Consider the following 13,950-nt stretch of genomic DNA (forward strand, 5'->3'; position numbering starts at 1 on the left):
CTGATTCCGACTGATTAGTTGCTGAACTCGGCATATACATTGTATTTTTTATTTTATTTTTTTTTATGTGGATTTACACAGTCAATTACTTTTTGGCATTGTTTCCTACAATTATCAGATGATATGGCTTGCCTTAATTGTGCTCACAAACCATTCACGTGGCCTCCATTTCCCTGGTGAGTGAAATTATATACTTATATACCATCTCCATAAATTTATTTGTTTTATTATCATTTACAATTTTCTTTAGAGAGCGATACGGTGGACAGTAGGTAGTGCTGTCGCCTCACAACAAGAAGGTCACTGGTTCGAGCCTCAGCTGGGTCAGCTGGCATTTCTGTGTGGAGTTTGCATGTTCTCCTGCGTTTGGGTTTCCTCCGGGTGCTCCGGTTTCCCCCACAGTCCAAAGACATGTGGTATAGGTGAATTGGGTAAACTAAAATTGTCCGGAGTGTGAATGAGTGTGTATGGATGTTTCCCAGAGATGGGTTGCAGCTGGAAAGGCATCCGCTGCGTAAAAAAAGGTGTGCTGGATAAGTTGGTCTGTTATTCCGCTATGGCAACCCCGGATTAATAAAGGGACTAAGCCGAAAAGGAAATTAATGAATAAATATTGACTTGGCTTCAGTACTGACTAATCTAATGTACAGTATATGCACACATATACTATTGTATAGCATCTTATGGAAAATATTAATGTAAAATATAGATTTGTAAGAGGTGTACTCATTTATGCTGAACACTGTAAAGATTTTTCAACCAGAGTAGTTGACGGCTCATTCTGTTGTGACAACCCCTGATAAATCAGGAACTAAGCCAAAAGAAAATTAATAAAGTAATGTATAGGTTTATGATCTTAAGGAAACACCCACACACTCTCATTCACACACACACACACACTACGAACAATTCATCTATAGCACATGGGGAAACCAGAGCACCGAGGAAACCCACGTGAACTAGGGGAGAACATGCAAACTCCACACAGAAATGCCAACTGACTTAGCCGAGGCTCGAACCAGCAACCTTTTGGCTGTGAGGCAACAGCACTACCCACTGCATTTGGTGACTAAAATATTATTTTAATAAATATATTTGATTAATAAATCTGTATTCCCTATATTCGTTGAGAAATTGTTATGAGGTGTACTTATTTATGCCAAGCACTGTATATTGTATTAATTGCACACATTTATATTTCCATGCTGTGTATTTTATTTAGTTGACATAACTTTCCTCCCCTTCAGCAGGCCTGACACTTACTAGATGTTGACCTTTTCACCATGAACCACTGATTTAGAAAGTTTGTTTGCCATTGGAAAGATGCCATTTAACTTCCCCATTATGTCATCAAGTTGCACAAGCGAACCCAAACTATTGAAAATGCCTTCGACTTTCATTATTTAAGCCTCATCCCACGTCAAGTACATCTCGGATTTCCACGCACTCCCTCACCGAGCTTCAGTCTTTGTGACATTGTGACATCTTTTGTCTTGAACTAATTAAAGAAGAACCAGCAATGACAGCTCCCCCATCCTTTTCACGTCGCTATTAGCATCCGCAGAGACCCAGGGAGGAAGATTTCCCTTCATTAACAACAGTGGAGCTCTTCATGTCTAATAAAGGATGAAGAGGAAGCTCTCTTTAATGCAACAGCCAGAGGGACAGACAGAAACCAGAGTGTTTTGGACACATTAGCACATCCCCTCATCCGCGCTCGGTTGCCAGGTCCTCATTTGCAGCACTAAGTCAAAAGGAGGAGAATCATATGTCCCTGTGTAATCAGTCACTGAAGCCCTGCAAATGTGATTTGGCTTTCATAAAGGAGCAGCCAGAGCGGGGGAGTGATGAAGTCCCGTCTGTGGAGAGGAGCTCCCGTGTGGGAGCACAAAACGCCCAGCACAGCGGTGTAATCCTAACATTACACGCTCCGTAATGGCTGATGTTTGCGCCACAGGCTGGAACGGTGCGGTCTGCTGGGGAAAGACCCATGAGGCGGGAGCTCAATAATGGAGGGATGATGAGGTGATGAACAGAGGAACTCGTTGATAGATGGATAGCACACGAGTGGATGCATGGACTGGTGTTTAAATGCATGGCTGGTCACTCGAGTCCTGTGAAAAACAATGTTAAAGGGGACCTATTATGCTTTGTTTCACAAGTAGTATAAAATAAATATGTGGTGTCCCCAGAATGTATCTGTGAAGTTTTAGCTCACAATATTTCACAGATCATTTGTTATAGCTTGTCAAATTTGCCTCGCTTTGGGTGTAAGTACAAATAAAAGCTGTTTTTGTGCGTGCACTTTTAAATGCAAATCAGCTTCTGCTTTTCAGAAGAGGGCGGAGCCTTGCATACAATTCTGACACTGCAGAAACTGCAAAACAAGTGAATCCCATGCTGTCAAAACTACAGAAATTATGAAGGAGAGGGAGAAGTTATATATTATTGGCTAAACCAGGACATTTTCCCATGTAGTGTCGGTTTCCTCTGGGTGCTTTGGTTTCCCCCACAGTCCAAAGACATGCGGTATAAATGAATTGAATAAACTAAATTGGACATAGTGTACAAGTGTGCGTGTGAGTGTGTATGGGTGTTTCCCAGTTGCAGCTTGAAGGACATCCGCTGCGTAAAATATATGCTGAAATAAATGGCGATTCATTTCACTATAGGAAAATCAATCAGAAGGAAAATGAATGAATGAATGAATGAATGAGGAATCTCATTAGCCTAGTATGTTACTGCTCTGGGTCAATGTGGTATCCTGCACAAGGCTATCAATATTACACTTGCATGCTAAGACACTGACTGGCCCCTTTATTAGGTACACCTGTACCACTGCTCATTATCTAAAATTTTTAATCAGCCAACCACATGGCTGCAACTCAATGCATGTAGACATGTAGACATGATCAAGACTGCTGCACATGGAGATCTGCTGCAGTTCGAACCAGGAATGATCCGAATAAGAGAATATAACCATTGTGCGGCAGTTCTGTGGGTGCAAATGCCTTGATGCCAGAGGTCAGAAGAGAATGGCTAGTTCCAAAGGCAACAGTAAATCAAATAACCAGTCGTTACAACCAAGGTATGCAAAAAAGTATCTCTGATCGCACAACAAGTTGAACCTTGAGGTGGATGGGCTACAGCAGCAGAAAACCACACCGGGAGCCACTCCTGTCAGCTAAAAATAGAAAACTGAGGCTACAATTCAGATGTTAGGGTCAGAATTTGGCGTCAATAAAAAGAAAGCGTGGATCCATCTTTGTATCAACAGTTCAGGCTGGAGGTGGTGCAATAGTGTAGGGGAAATTCTCTTGGTCCACTTTGGGCCCATTAATACCAATTGAGCATCGTGTCAAAGCCACATCCTACCTGAGTATTGTTGCTGACCATGTCCATCCCTTTATGACCACAGTGTACCCATTTTCTAATGGCTACTAGTACCAGCAGGATGACGCGCAATGTCAAAAAGTGTGTATCATCTCATACTGCTTTCTTAAACATGACAATAAGTCACTGTACTCTGTGCTTCCACAGTCACCAAACTCAATCCAATAGAGCATCTTTGGGATGTGGTGCAATGGGAGATTGGCATCATGAATGTGCAGCCGACAAATCTGCAGCAACTGTGTGATTCTATCATGTCAATATGGACCAAAATCTCTGATAAATATTTGCTGTACGTTGTTGAATCTACGATACTAAGGATAAAGAAGGCAAAAGAGGGTCAACCTCGTACCTAATAAAGTGGCCGATGAGTGTGTTTATATATATTTTTTTTAAATATATTTTTTCTTTTTTAGATGTTTGATAATAACAAAATAAAAATACACTTAAGAACTCAATATGGCCAGATTAATTTAAAAAAATGGTTCATAGAATGTCAGTCTTGACAAAATGATAACAATAATCATTAATCAAACTACTCTTTAACATTAACCCAATACCATTTTTTTTCCCATTTGAATTCTAAAAGTTATTATTTTGGTATTGCAGCCTTGAATGTTTGTCCAATGTGAAAACTCTTGATGGGTCTGAAAGCAAAACCAATTTGAGAACCTTATAATTTAAGCCAATTTAAACTGAGCAAAACAACAGGATAGTCATTAATGAGGTTTATATGCTAATGCAATAAGGACATCTAGACATCTTCCCCTTTTCGAACCAAGCATTATAGGCAGTTTGTGTTTATATTGCTTACCTCAGCCCTAGATGCAACATCGCTGACAGTCCGGAAAGTGCAGCTGTACGCAAATGTTAAATAGTAGCTTTTTACACACAGTGCCTTGTAATGCCATGAGAAGTGGGAGTATAATTTTGTCACAGGCCTGAAATATTTCTCTAGTTTTTTTTCACTCCCTAATGGTGCAGAGTAATTTTCAGTTCATGCTTGAGTGTGGCTGGTCGCCTTCAGAAGTAAATCATAAACACTTTTAGCGCGAATGTCATTGGTGGTTACGAGGGGGTCACGCAAACTTGAATTTTGACATGATAATATTATGGCTGCTGTCAAATCTCAACACTAATGCAAGAGCTTGAGTCGTGGAGGAGAGCAAAGCACTTTAAGACCATCTCTTTTAACCGTATGTTTGATTCATGAGGTCGTAACATAAAGGCCAAGTGTCACGATCTTCTGAATGTTCATTTATGCATCCAAGCCAACGTTTACCATGAGATGAAGCACAGGCCGATGATCTTTGCTCTGACCAGTGAACTTTGCTCTGTCATGAAGCAGCTGCTCATCTGCAGTGTTCAGTCGACAGGTAATGCAGAGGAGGATATTGATGCTTTTCTCTGAACGTAAACCTCTGATTGCCTCCTCCACACTCGAGCCTTCGCCCTCGCTTGGCACAGTGGTCCTCCATCTGACAGACTTCATCCTTGAGGCAGAAGAGCGAACAAACCTGCAGTTTAAGAGAGAGTAAGTCAAACTGCCAATATGGAACAGACCATAAAGTCCCCCTGAAATCAACACTGATTTTTTTTTTTTACACTAGAACCACAACAGGGTCAAATAGTTTTTTGATGTACATAATATATTTCAATATAAAGCCTCCCAATCACATACTTCACTTATTACTGCCTGTTGTCAAATACAATATGGTTACCATTTTAAATATGTCTTTAGATGAGACGTTAAACTGAGGTCCTGACTCTCTGTAGTCTTTAAAAATTCCATAGCACTTCTTGTAAAGTGTAGCGGTGTAAACCTGGTGTTCTTGTCAAATTACCTTCATGGGCCCTTACCCATCATAGTCTCCCAATCATCCCCATCTCCACTACATCTATAGCTGCATGTGTGGTGAGCGCACTGGCGCCATTGTCCTGTGGCTGCCATCACATCATCCAAGTGAATACTGACACTGGTGGTGGTGTGTGGTGAGCGCACTGGCACCATTTTCCTGTGGGTGCCATCACATCATCCAAGTGGATGCTATACTCTGGTGGTGGTGTGTAGTGAGCGCACTGGCGCCATTGTCCTGTGGCTGCCATCATATAATCCAAGTGTATGCTGTACACTGGTGGTGGTGTGGATCCCCCCCATTTTGACAATGTTTTTTTAATTAACTTTATGCTCCTGTTTTGCTCCTGTTGCCTGCATGACTTCTCTCTAATTAACTGAGAATAAGTTGAACTTCTTTTTTTTTTAACACTAGAACCAACTGTTGTCATTATGGATACATTATGGAAACCATTTTAATTCAATATAACACACACACACACACACACACACACACACACACACACACACACACACACACACAATTACACAGTTTAAACTAAAAATAAATAAAAAGCACTTTGAAAATATGATAAAACAAACCTGACATCAACTCACTTCATGGTACAGATAAAAATAAAATTTTCAGATAGTTACAACCATACTAGTGTGATCACCAGCTGTGTTTTCTCCGCTGGAGATATCTTCTGGTACGACTCCAAAACCTCTTTGAATCCATCAATTTCTGCCACATCTGACAATAAATTACACACTCACACAGAGACACAGCTGTAGCTCATCTTCACTGATTACATGGACTATATATACATCACTCACTTTCACAGATACTTTACTGAGTCTTGTTTCTCCCACAAACTTTATGAAGCATTTTCCCATTTCTTTTGCCGTGTTTTGATCCTTATCTTGTTTTTCATTTTGATTCTTTGCCACCTAGCCTGACCTTTTGCCTGTATGTATTTTGCTCCTGTTGTCTGCACGACTTCTCTCTAATAAACTGCATGTGAATCCATATATCCATTGTCCTGAGCATCCACAGCATCCGTTTCGTAACACATAGAGCTAAGTAGGATAAAGTTAAACTGCCAATATGGAACGGACCATAAAGTCACCCTGAAATCAACACTGTAGTTTTCACCGCAACAGCGTCAAGTTGTTTTTAGATGTACTGTACATAATTCATCTTCAATAAAAAGTCTCCCTATCACTGACTTTTACTAAGACGTTGTTATATTTACAACTCCCATATAATCAAATAAAATATTTCAAGTTAAAATATGCAGTTTAAACTCTAAATGGGATCAAATTAAATGAAAAGAGCTATGAAAATGATAAAACAAATGCAACATATCTTTAAGCTCTTGCACATATAAAAATTAGATGGTTTCCACCAAATTGATAAGATAGAGTATGTTGAATAGACCACAACGTCTCCCTGAGATGTTGTATTTAGTTGTACATAAGTCTCTTAATCTCTGACTTTTACTAAAAGTGTGTTTTTTTTACAACCTCCTGTTATCAAATATTATTTAGTTTAAAAAGCATTCAAAACTAGCAAATCAAAATTATCTACAGTATATTGTGACTTTATTTTTTCTCTGTCATTGTTGTAGCAAATACCTTTCACACACTGAGATCACAGTAATCAGTTTTAGTCACAATGAATGAAAGAAGGTGATTTATGAATGCCAAACAGGTATTAGAGGCAATAAATGCTATGAATGATTGTGAGTGTGATAATGGGGGAAATCTCGAGACTTGCTTCAGCTCAGCATCAGAGTTGATGACTAAAATAAATCATTCCATGACTCTAGACATAACACTATAAAGTCAGTGGCATAATACAGTGCACATTACATTTACATTTTTGCCCATATGTACAAAAAGTAGTGATGTGAATTGGTCAATTTTAGCAATACAACAATTTCTAAAGTTTAGAAAACACTAAAAGTTTCTTACTAAGAGCAACAACATTTTTTAGGTTACATACACAGTTGATTTTTATTTGGTTCCACTTTATATGGCTTTAACTGCTACGTATGTACTTGCATTTAATAATAATAATAATAATAATAATAATAATAATAATAATAATAATAATAATACACTTCTGGTGCTCTTAGGGTGGGATATGGGTAAAGTTAAGAGCAGATGTGATTACATGTGAATATTGAACCAATTACAAGTATAATGTAAAAACAAATATTTACACAATAAGTACAATGTAACAAAGTATAACTTTCAGTACATATTAATTAAGGTCACCTATAAAGTGGGACCCTTTATTTTAAGGTGACACAGTTAGAGTGCAACTGTTCATTTAACTATTGAGTAATATAATTTAATTAGCCTGCATGTGCTTACTGTAGTTGGAGTTAGAATGTGTGTTCAGTTTAGTATTAGGTTCATGTATTTATGCATAATTTATTGCAATTGCTATAGTAAGTGCATGGAACAGGTGTTTCCATTTTATATGACATCACAGTGCACTTTAGCTTCTCATCAGATCCTCTGACCAATTCACTTGTCTCTTGTGTCTGAAAAATCCCAACACTTACAAGGCAAAGATTAAAGCATTCACCTATTCATATAAAAGTGTGCATTTGATCACACGCTTAAACACAATGCTAAACACAATGATGATCTGAACTCTTTAGAGTCTATAAGTCATAACAATGATAAGAGAAATCCAAAAAAACTGGTAGGTTCAGAAGGCTGTTATCATTCATTCACATGGTTAATCAGCTATACAAATAGAGAAAACTCCAGATCCAGATTTGTTTTTGCATTACTGTTACGGTTGGGTTTAGGGTTGGGGTAGTCATTAATAAAATACAAATAATATGACATTTTCAAAATAATATAAATAATTCTCGTTAACAACCAGCCGCAGCCATGTGTGATCTATAGCTGATTAACCATATGGATGGATGATTACAGCCTTCTGAGCCTACTAGTAGGTGCAAAAGTCCCCTAATGGCCCATATCTCTCAGCTGATTACCACTGATAATGCCCATTCAATCGAGTGTTGACATTCAAATCTGCTTTTATATAGAGGATAGACCATTCAGACACTGTGAATATGCTTTCTATTAGAATGAATTACATCCTGTTTTACGCTAATGTTATGTGAACCTCAGAATAAAATGTGCTGGTCAGCATGGACACAACACATATTGGACCCTTGTGAATTACAGTCAATGCTGTACTGTATTTTAATGGCTATACAGAAGCAGCATTGCTGTTATAGACCGTGGCTGTCATGATTCGGATGTGCTTAGGGTCAAAAACACTGCCAGGCAAAGCTGTGAAATAAATAAAGAGCTTTTGGCTTTTTTAAAGGGGGGAGGAGCAGAGTTACCGGATATGTCCCACAAACATGCATGTTTTAGTTGAATTTGCGTCACACCCTGATCAAAGCTGCGCATTTCAAGGTACTTCAGGGGATCTTTAAGAGAGAGTAAGTCAACCTGCCAATATGGAGCAGACCTTAATTGCAGCCAACTCACACAAAAGAAACATAAATGGCCTTCTGGTTGCTGTGAGGCGAGATGCTGTTGGCTGACTTACACTTCAGCACGAATCCAACATCAGCAATGTGCTACTTTTTTTTTTTTTTTTTTCGAGGGCCTGGAAGATATTTAACTTGATTAGAAGTGCCAATAAGCCTGCAGGTACACTTCAGGCTCTGCCATGGATTCCTGGAGGAGGACGAAGCTAAAGGAGGGATTTTCTGCCCAGGAGGGTTTGCTGTTCTCCCATGTAGCCATAATACCCAAAGCATGAATGCTTATGCTGTTTTCATCTGTCAGTGTTTGCTTGCGCTCACATTTTGTATTCTCCTGGTGTCATGTTTTGCCTTGGCTTTCACTGACAAGCAGGGGTGTAGCTAAATCGGATTAATTTTGAGTTTATTATAAGATGCAAGAGTAGATTTTTAGTAATTAAGTTTGTAGATACCAAACTATTATTATTACGACAACTGCAATCTACAGAATGTGTTTGTTTGTGTTTTTATAGCCAATTAATTGGAAGTCAACATGGTAACAAAAAAAAATCCAGTGCTTTAAAGGGATAGTTACCTTAAAACATAAACATGCTGTCTTCATTTACTCATCCTTCACTTGTTTCAAATCTTTAACTTTGTTTCTATTTAAATTTTCTTTAACTTAACTTTCTTTCCATTAAACAGAAAAATAGATCCTTTGAAGAAAGCTAGAAACCTGTAACCATTGAATTTCATGTTTCTTTCCTACTATGGACATTAATGATTACAGCTTTCAAGATTTTCTCAAAATATCTTCTTTTGAGCTTAAAATAAGCTTAAAGTTTTCAAACCACACAAGCTAAAAGTGAGTAAATGTTCATTTTTGGTTGAACTACTCTCACCGGCCACTTTATTAGGGACACCTTACTTGTTCCAGGTTGGACCTCTTTTGCCTTCAGAACTGCCTTAATGCTTTATGGCATAGATTCAAACAGATACTGGAAAATTACTTACAGTTGCTGCTGATTTGTCGGCTGCACATCCATGATGTGTATCTCCCAATCCACCACATTTCAAAGGTGCTCTATTGGATTGAGTTCTGATGACTGTGGAGGCCATTTGAGTACAGTGAACTCATTGTGATAAAGTGTGACTCATCACTTTATGACATGGCGCATTATCCTGCTGTAAGTAACCATCAGAAGATGGGTACAATGTGGTCATAAAGGGATGGACATGTTCAGCATCAACAACCATGCCACATTCAAAATCACTTAAATCTTCCCCATTCTGATGCTTGGTTTTAACTGAAGCAGATCATCTTGACTATGTCTACATGTCTAAATGCATTGAGTTGCTGCCATGTGATTGGCTGATTAGAAGTTTTCATTAACAAACAGTTGAGCAGTTGTACCTGAAAAAAAGTTGCCTGTTAGTGTATATCACTACTATATTACCTAGGTGAACTAGTAATGCTACTAGCACACAATCAGTTAGAACACTCAATAAAATATAGTTACCACTTTAATTAGTCACTATTACACAAAACAAACAGAAATTAAATTGAGCTAAAATTCAAAACTCTGAATGAGAAAATTTAGATCACGAGGAAAAAAAAATTATTAAAAATATAATTAAGCAAAACTAATATTTCATCAATGTATTGCATTAATGAAAATAAAACTGTCAGATTGCTACCAAAATACAGGTAAAACGCTGAATACATCAACGAGATATATACAATTTGAAAATATATGTAACTGTTATTAAATTTTGCTGAAATAAAAATATACTAATTATTTATCTTTAATTAATTATCTTTTCTAACAAAACTTATGGCATCCTTACCATCCTTACCATAAAAAAAGTATCTTCATAATATGATTCTGGTTTGTCTTATTCATATGTGGAGCAGCCATGATTACTGCTCCGCTGGGTTCAGTTCCAGATGTCATATATGCTACTAACTAGATAACACTTTTCAGACAAAAGACTTTGAAGAGGTGGCATATTTATGTCATAATGATCCCTAATACATTTTGTTCTTCCATTAACCGTTTTGCTGAACATTTGTATCCCGTCCTCCTAATTGAAGTCAATCCGTTTTAGCTATCGTGCCTGCTTAATATGACAAAATGAGACACAAATGGAGAATAATATTTTACCTCATAAAATTAAATCTGAAATACATTCTGATTAGGTTCTTTCTCTGCATGGATTTCATAATGCCCACGATTTATCCGGCCCCATGAGAGGACACTAATGATGAGAAACATCAGTCAAAACCGCCTTCAACTGGAGAATTGGGTTAACTCAGAAGTTAGCATAGCGCTAACACTGGTTTAAATCAATATGATAATGCCATAAAAATTTAATGTTAGTTTCAGAGGCGATTATGGTTTATATTTAACAGAATTCTGTTTGTGAGGACAGCCAAACAGTCGAATCACTTTAGCACTCTCTGCTAAATACATGATAAAAAGGTAAACAAACACTTCCCAGCGAAGCTATAAAGTCTTCAAAACATACCTTATACTGATAACTGCAAGGCTTCTGTTGATTATTTAAACAGATGCAGTCTATGTCAAAAGGACTGACACCTTTCTTTAATTATAAGACAAGTATGCTGGCAAACTTCTTTGGATTTTTCACCTTTTTAATCAAAGATAAAAACCAATAAACAGACCTTTTATTTAAATAAAAACAATCAAAAAAATAATAGGAAATGCTTATATATATATAACACCAGGGTATTTATATTCCATAGTCAGTTGTCAGACTTCACACAGCCTTCAAATAGAATAGTGTCGATGGTCAGATAAAACTATAAAAAAATAAACAAATTATAAAATAAAAGAGCTAAATAAACTTCAGGGTCTTCAATTTATTTTTATGCATAAAAAAAAACAACATATTCAAAATAATTATAAAAAATGAATGCAATAAAAATCTCAATGCCTATGATAGAAGTCTTACTGGCCATTTGATCTTCCAAAATGTCAAGGGTTAAAAAAATAAATAAATATAAAAAATCTACACAAAAAATAGATCACTGAGCACAACAGTAAAGTTCTGGCATGGCCATCCCAATCCAATAACCTGAACCCTATAGAAAATGAGAGCTGAACTGATGATTAAAAGCCATCAACATGCAGCAGATCAACATCTCTTTCCAGGTTTTAGGCAATTGGAGGTTTTAATATTGATTGCAAAGGTGCCAATAATTATGACCAACGTGAATTGGAGAAATCATGTATATTATATTGAGTTTTCACCCACATTTTCAATTATTTATTTCAATGAGAGTTTCGATTTTGTATATTTGTATGAATTGCAATTATACACAGTACAAGTTCATTTTGAGCATGACAGTAAATAATAGAAAACAATTTTGCTGCCTTAAAGTTTCAATTGAGTCAACTTTTCAGTCTTCTCAACTTACTATACATCAATAAAAATAAATTGTTACTTTTATTTTCAGCTTAGTCTTTTATTTAATCAGGATTCGCCACTGCAGAATGAACTGCCAGCTTATCCAGCATATGTTTATGCAGCAGATACTGTCCAGCTGCAACCCATCACTGGAAAATACCCATACACTCCCATTCACACACAGACAATTTAGCTTACCCAATTCACCTACAGCACATGTCTTTGGACTTGTAGGAGAAACCTGAGCACCGAGAGGAAACCTATTGTGAGCCACAAGAACGGCATCAAAGCGGGCCCAAAGTTATGAATAGCATAAAGTCTGCACTTTGGCTTGATAGCCTGTCCAAAAGTAGTAAAGTTCTGGCATGGCCATCCCTCTCCACTGACCTAAACCTTATAGGAAATGAGAGCTAAACTGATGAGTTAAGCATCAACATACAGCAGAGAACCTGAAAAATCTGAAAATCTCATTCCAGGCTTTAGGCAAAAAGAGGTTTTAAAAAAATATTGATTGAAAGGAAGCCAATAAATGTCACCTATGTGTATTGGAGGAACCATTTATTTTATGTTGGTTTTTACCCCATTATCAGTTATTAATTTCAATGAAAGTTTAGATTTTGTATATATTTTTAAACTAAAAAAATACAGATGTAAACAATACAAGTTAATTTGGACCATGACAGCAATCAACGTAAAATATTCTTGCTGCCCTAAACTTTTTTTTTTAAATTGAGTCAACTTAACTTTTCTAGTCTTCTCAACTTACTATATCAAAAATACTGATTAAAAATATTTTAATATAAGTTTAAGTAGCATGAAAACAATTTTTGTCGTGACTTTGTGTCATATCATTTTTTACAGTGTATATGTTTTCCTTTTATTAAAGAAAAAAAATCTAAGATCTGAGAAAAAAAAGACAATTATGCCATAAAGCTGTTATATAATGTGATGCATGGCAAGTTTCTTTTCATTCCCATTGTGAGCCACAGGAATGGCATCAAAGCTGGCCCAAAGTTATGAATAGCATAAAATCTGCACTCTGGCTTTATAGCCTGTCCTAAAGTGAAAGTTCAAAGCTGTTATTCTATAAGAGAGCAAAGAAACAGAGCAGTAAATAATGAGAGGAAAAGTAAGCCATCACCTCCTATGATGCACCTCCTGATCTCCCTCGCACCCCTCTGGCCCAAACACAGCAGTCTACCTTCCAAAAATCATTACCCGGCTAAAGTTTGGAGAAACTGAGCAGCAAGGAGACAAAATTCACTCTAAAGGCTGACATTTTTAGCACCTCTCTGCCATGTTTCTGCCGCTATCTGCTTTTATGAGGCTCATTCCAATGAATAAATGGTCAGGGAAAGGTCAGTGGATTCCCCGGATGCATGTTAGCTTTGGCACAACCTTACAGAGTCGGAGAGAAGTTTCGATTCATGCAGTTCAGAGGAAGTAAAATGGCAGAAAGGCCCTTGAGAAAAGATTTAGTGCGGGTTATTTTGCAAATAAAATAAACATACTCATAGGCACACATACATATTTTGTAATTTAAAAACAACAACAAAAACAACAGCAAAAAAACTATTGGTTAATGAAAATAAACAGTTGAAGTCAGAATTATTAGCCCCCTTTGAATTTCTTTTCTTTTTTTTAAATATTTCCTAAGTTATGTTTAACAAGGCAAAGAAACTTTCACAGTATGCCTGATACTATTTTTTTCTTCGGGAGAAAGTCTTATTTGTTTTATTTTGGCTAGATTAAAAGCAGTTATTAATTTTTTAAACACCATTTTAAGGA

At 36.9% G+C, this 13,950-nt stretch overlaps 1 long non-coding RNA gene across 2 annotated transcripts; it reads right to left on the reverse strand.

The window, feature by feature from the left end:
• Positions 1–67: 67 nt before the first annotated feature.
• LOC147834862 (uncharacterized) lies at positions 68–13,516 on the reverse strand. 2 transcript variants are annotated; one of them, XR_015503109.1, is made up of 4 exons: positions 5,843–5,926; positions 4,673–4,907; positions 1,058–2,114; positions 68–303 (listed from the first exon to the last, which is right to left on the reverse strand). It is a non-coding gene; the product is annotated as an uncharacterized LOC147834862 (long non-coding RNA). The 2 variants fall into 2 exon arrangements; XR_015503110.1 differs by lacking the exons at positions 68–303; positions 5,843–5,926 and adding an exon at positions 13,304–13,516 and having other exon boundaries at positions 1,003–2,114; positions 4,205–4,907.
• Between the last annotated feature and the right edge of the window lie 434 nt (positions 13,517–13,950).

Source organism: Danio rerio, chromosome 11 (genome assembly GCF_052040795.2).
Source record: "Danio rerio strain M-AB ecotype USA chromosome 11, GRCz13ab, whole genome shotgun sequence".
In the NCBI taxonomy this organism is placed as follows: domain Eukaryota; kingdom Metazoa; phylum Chordata; class Actinopteri; order Cypriniformes; family Danionidae; genus Danio; species Danio rerio.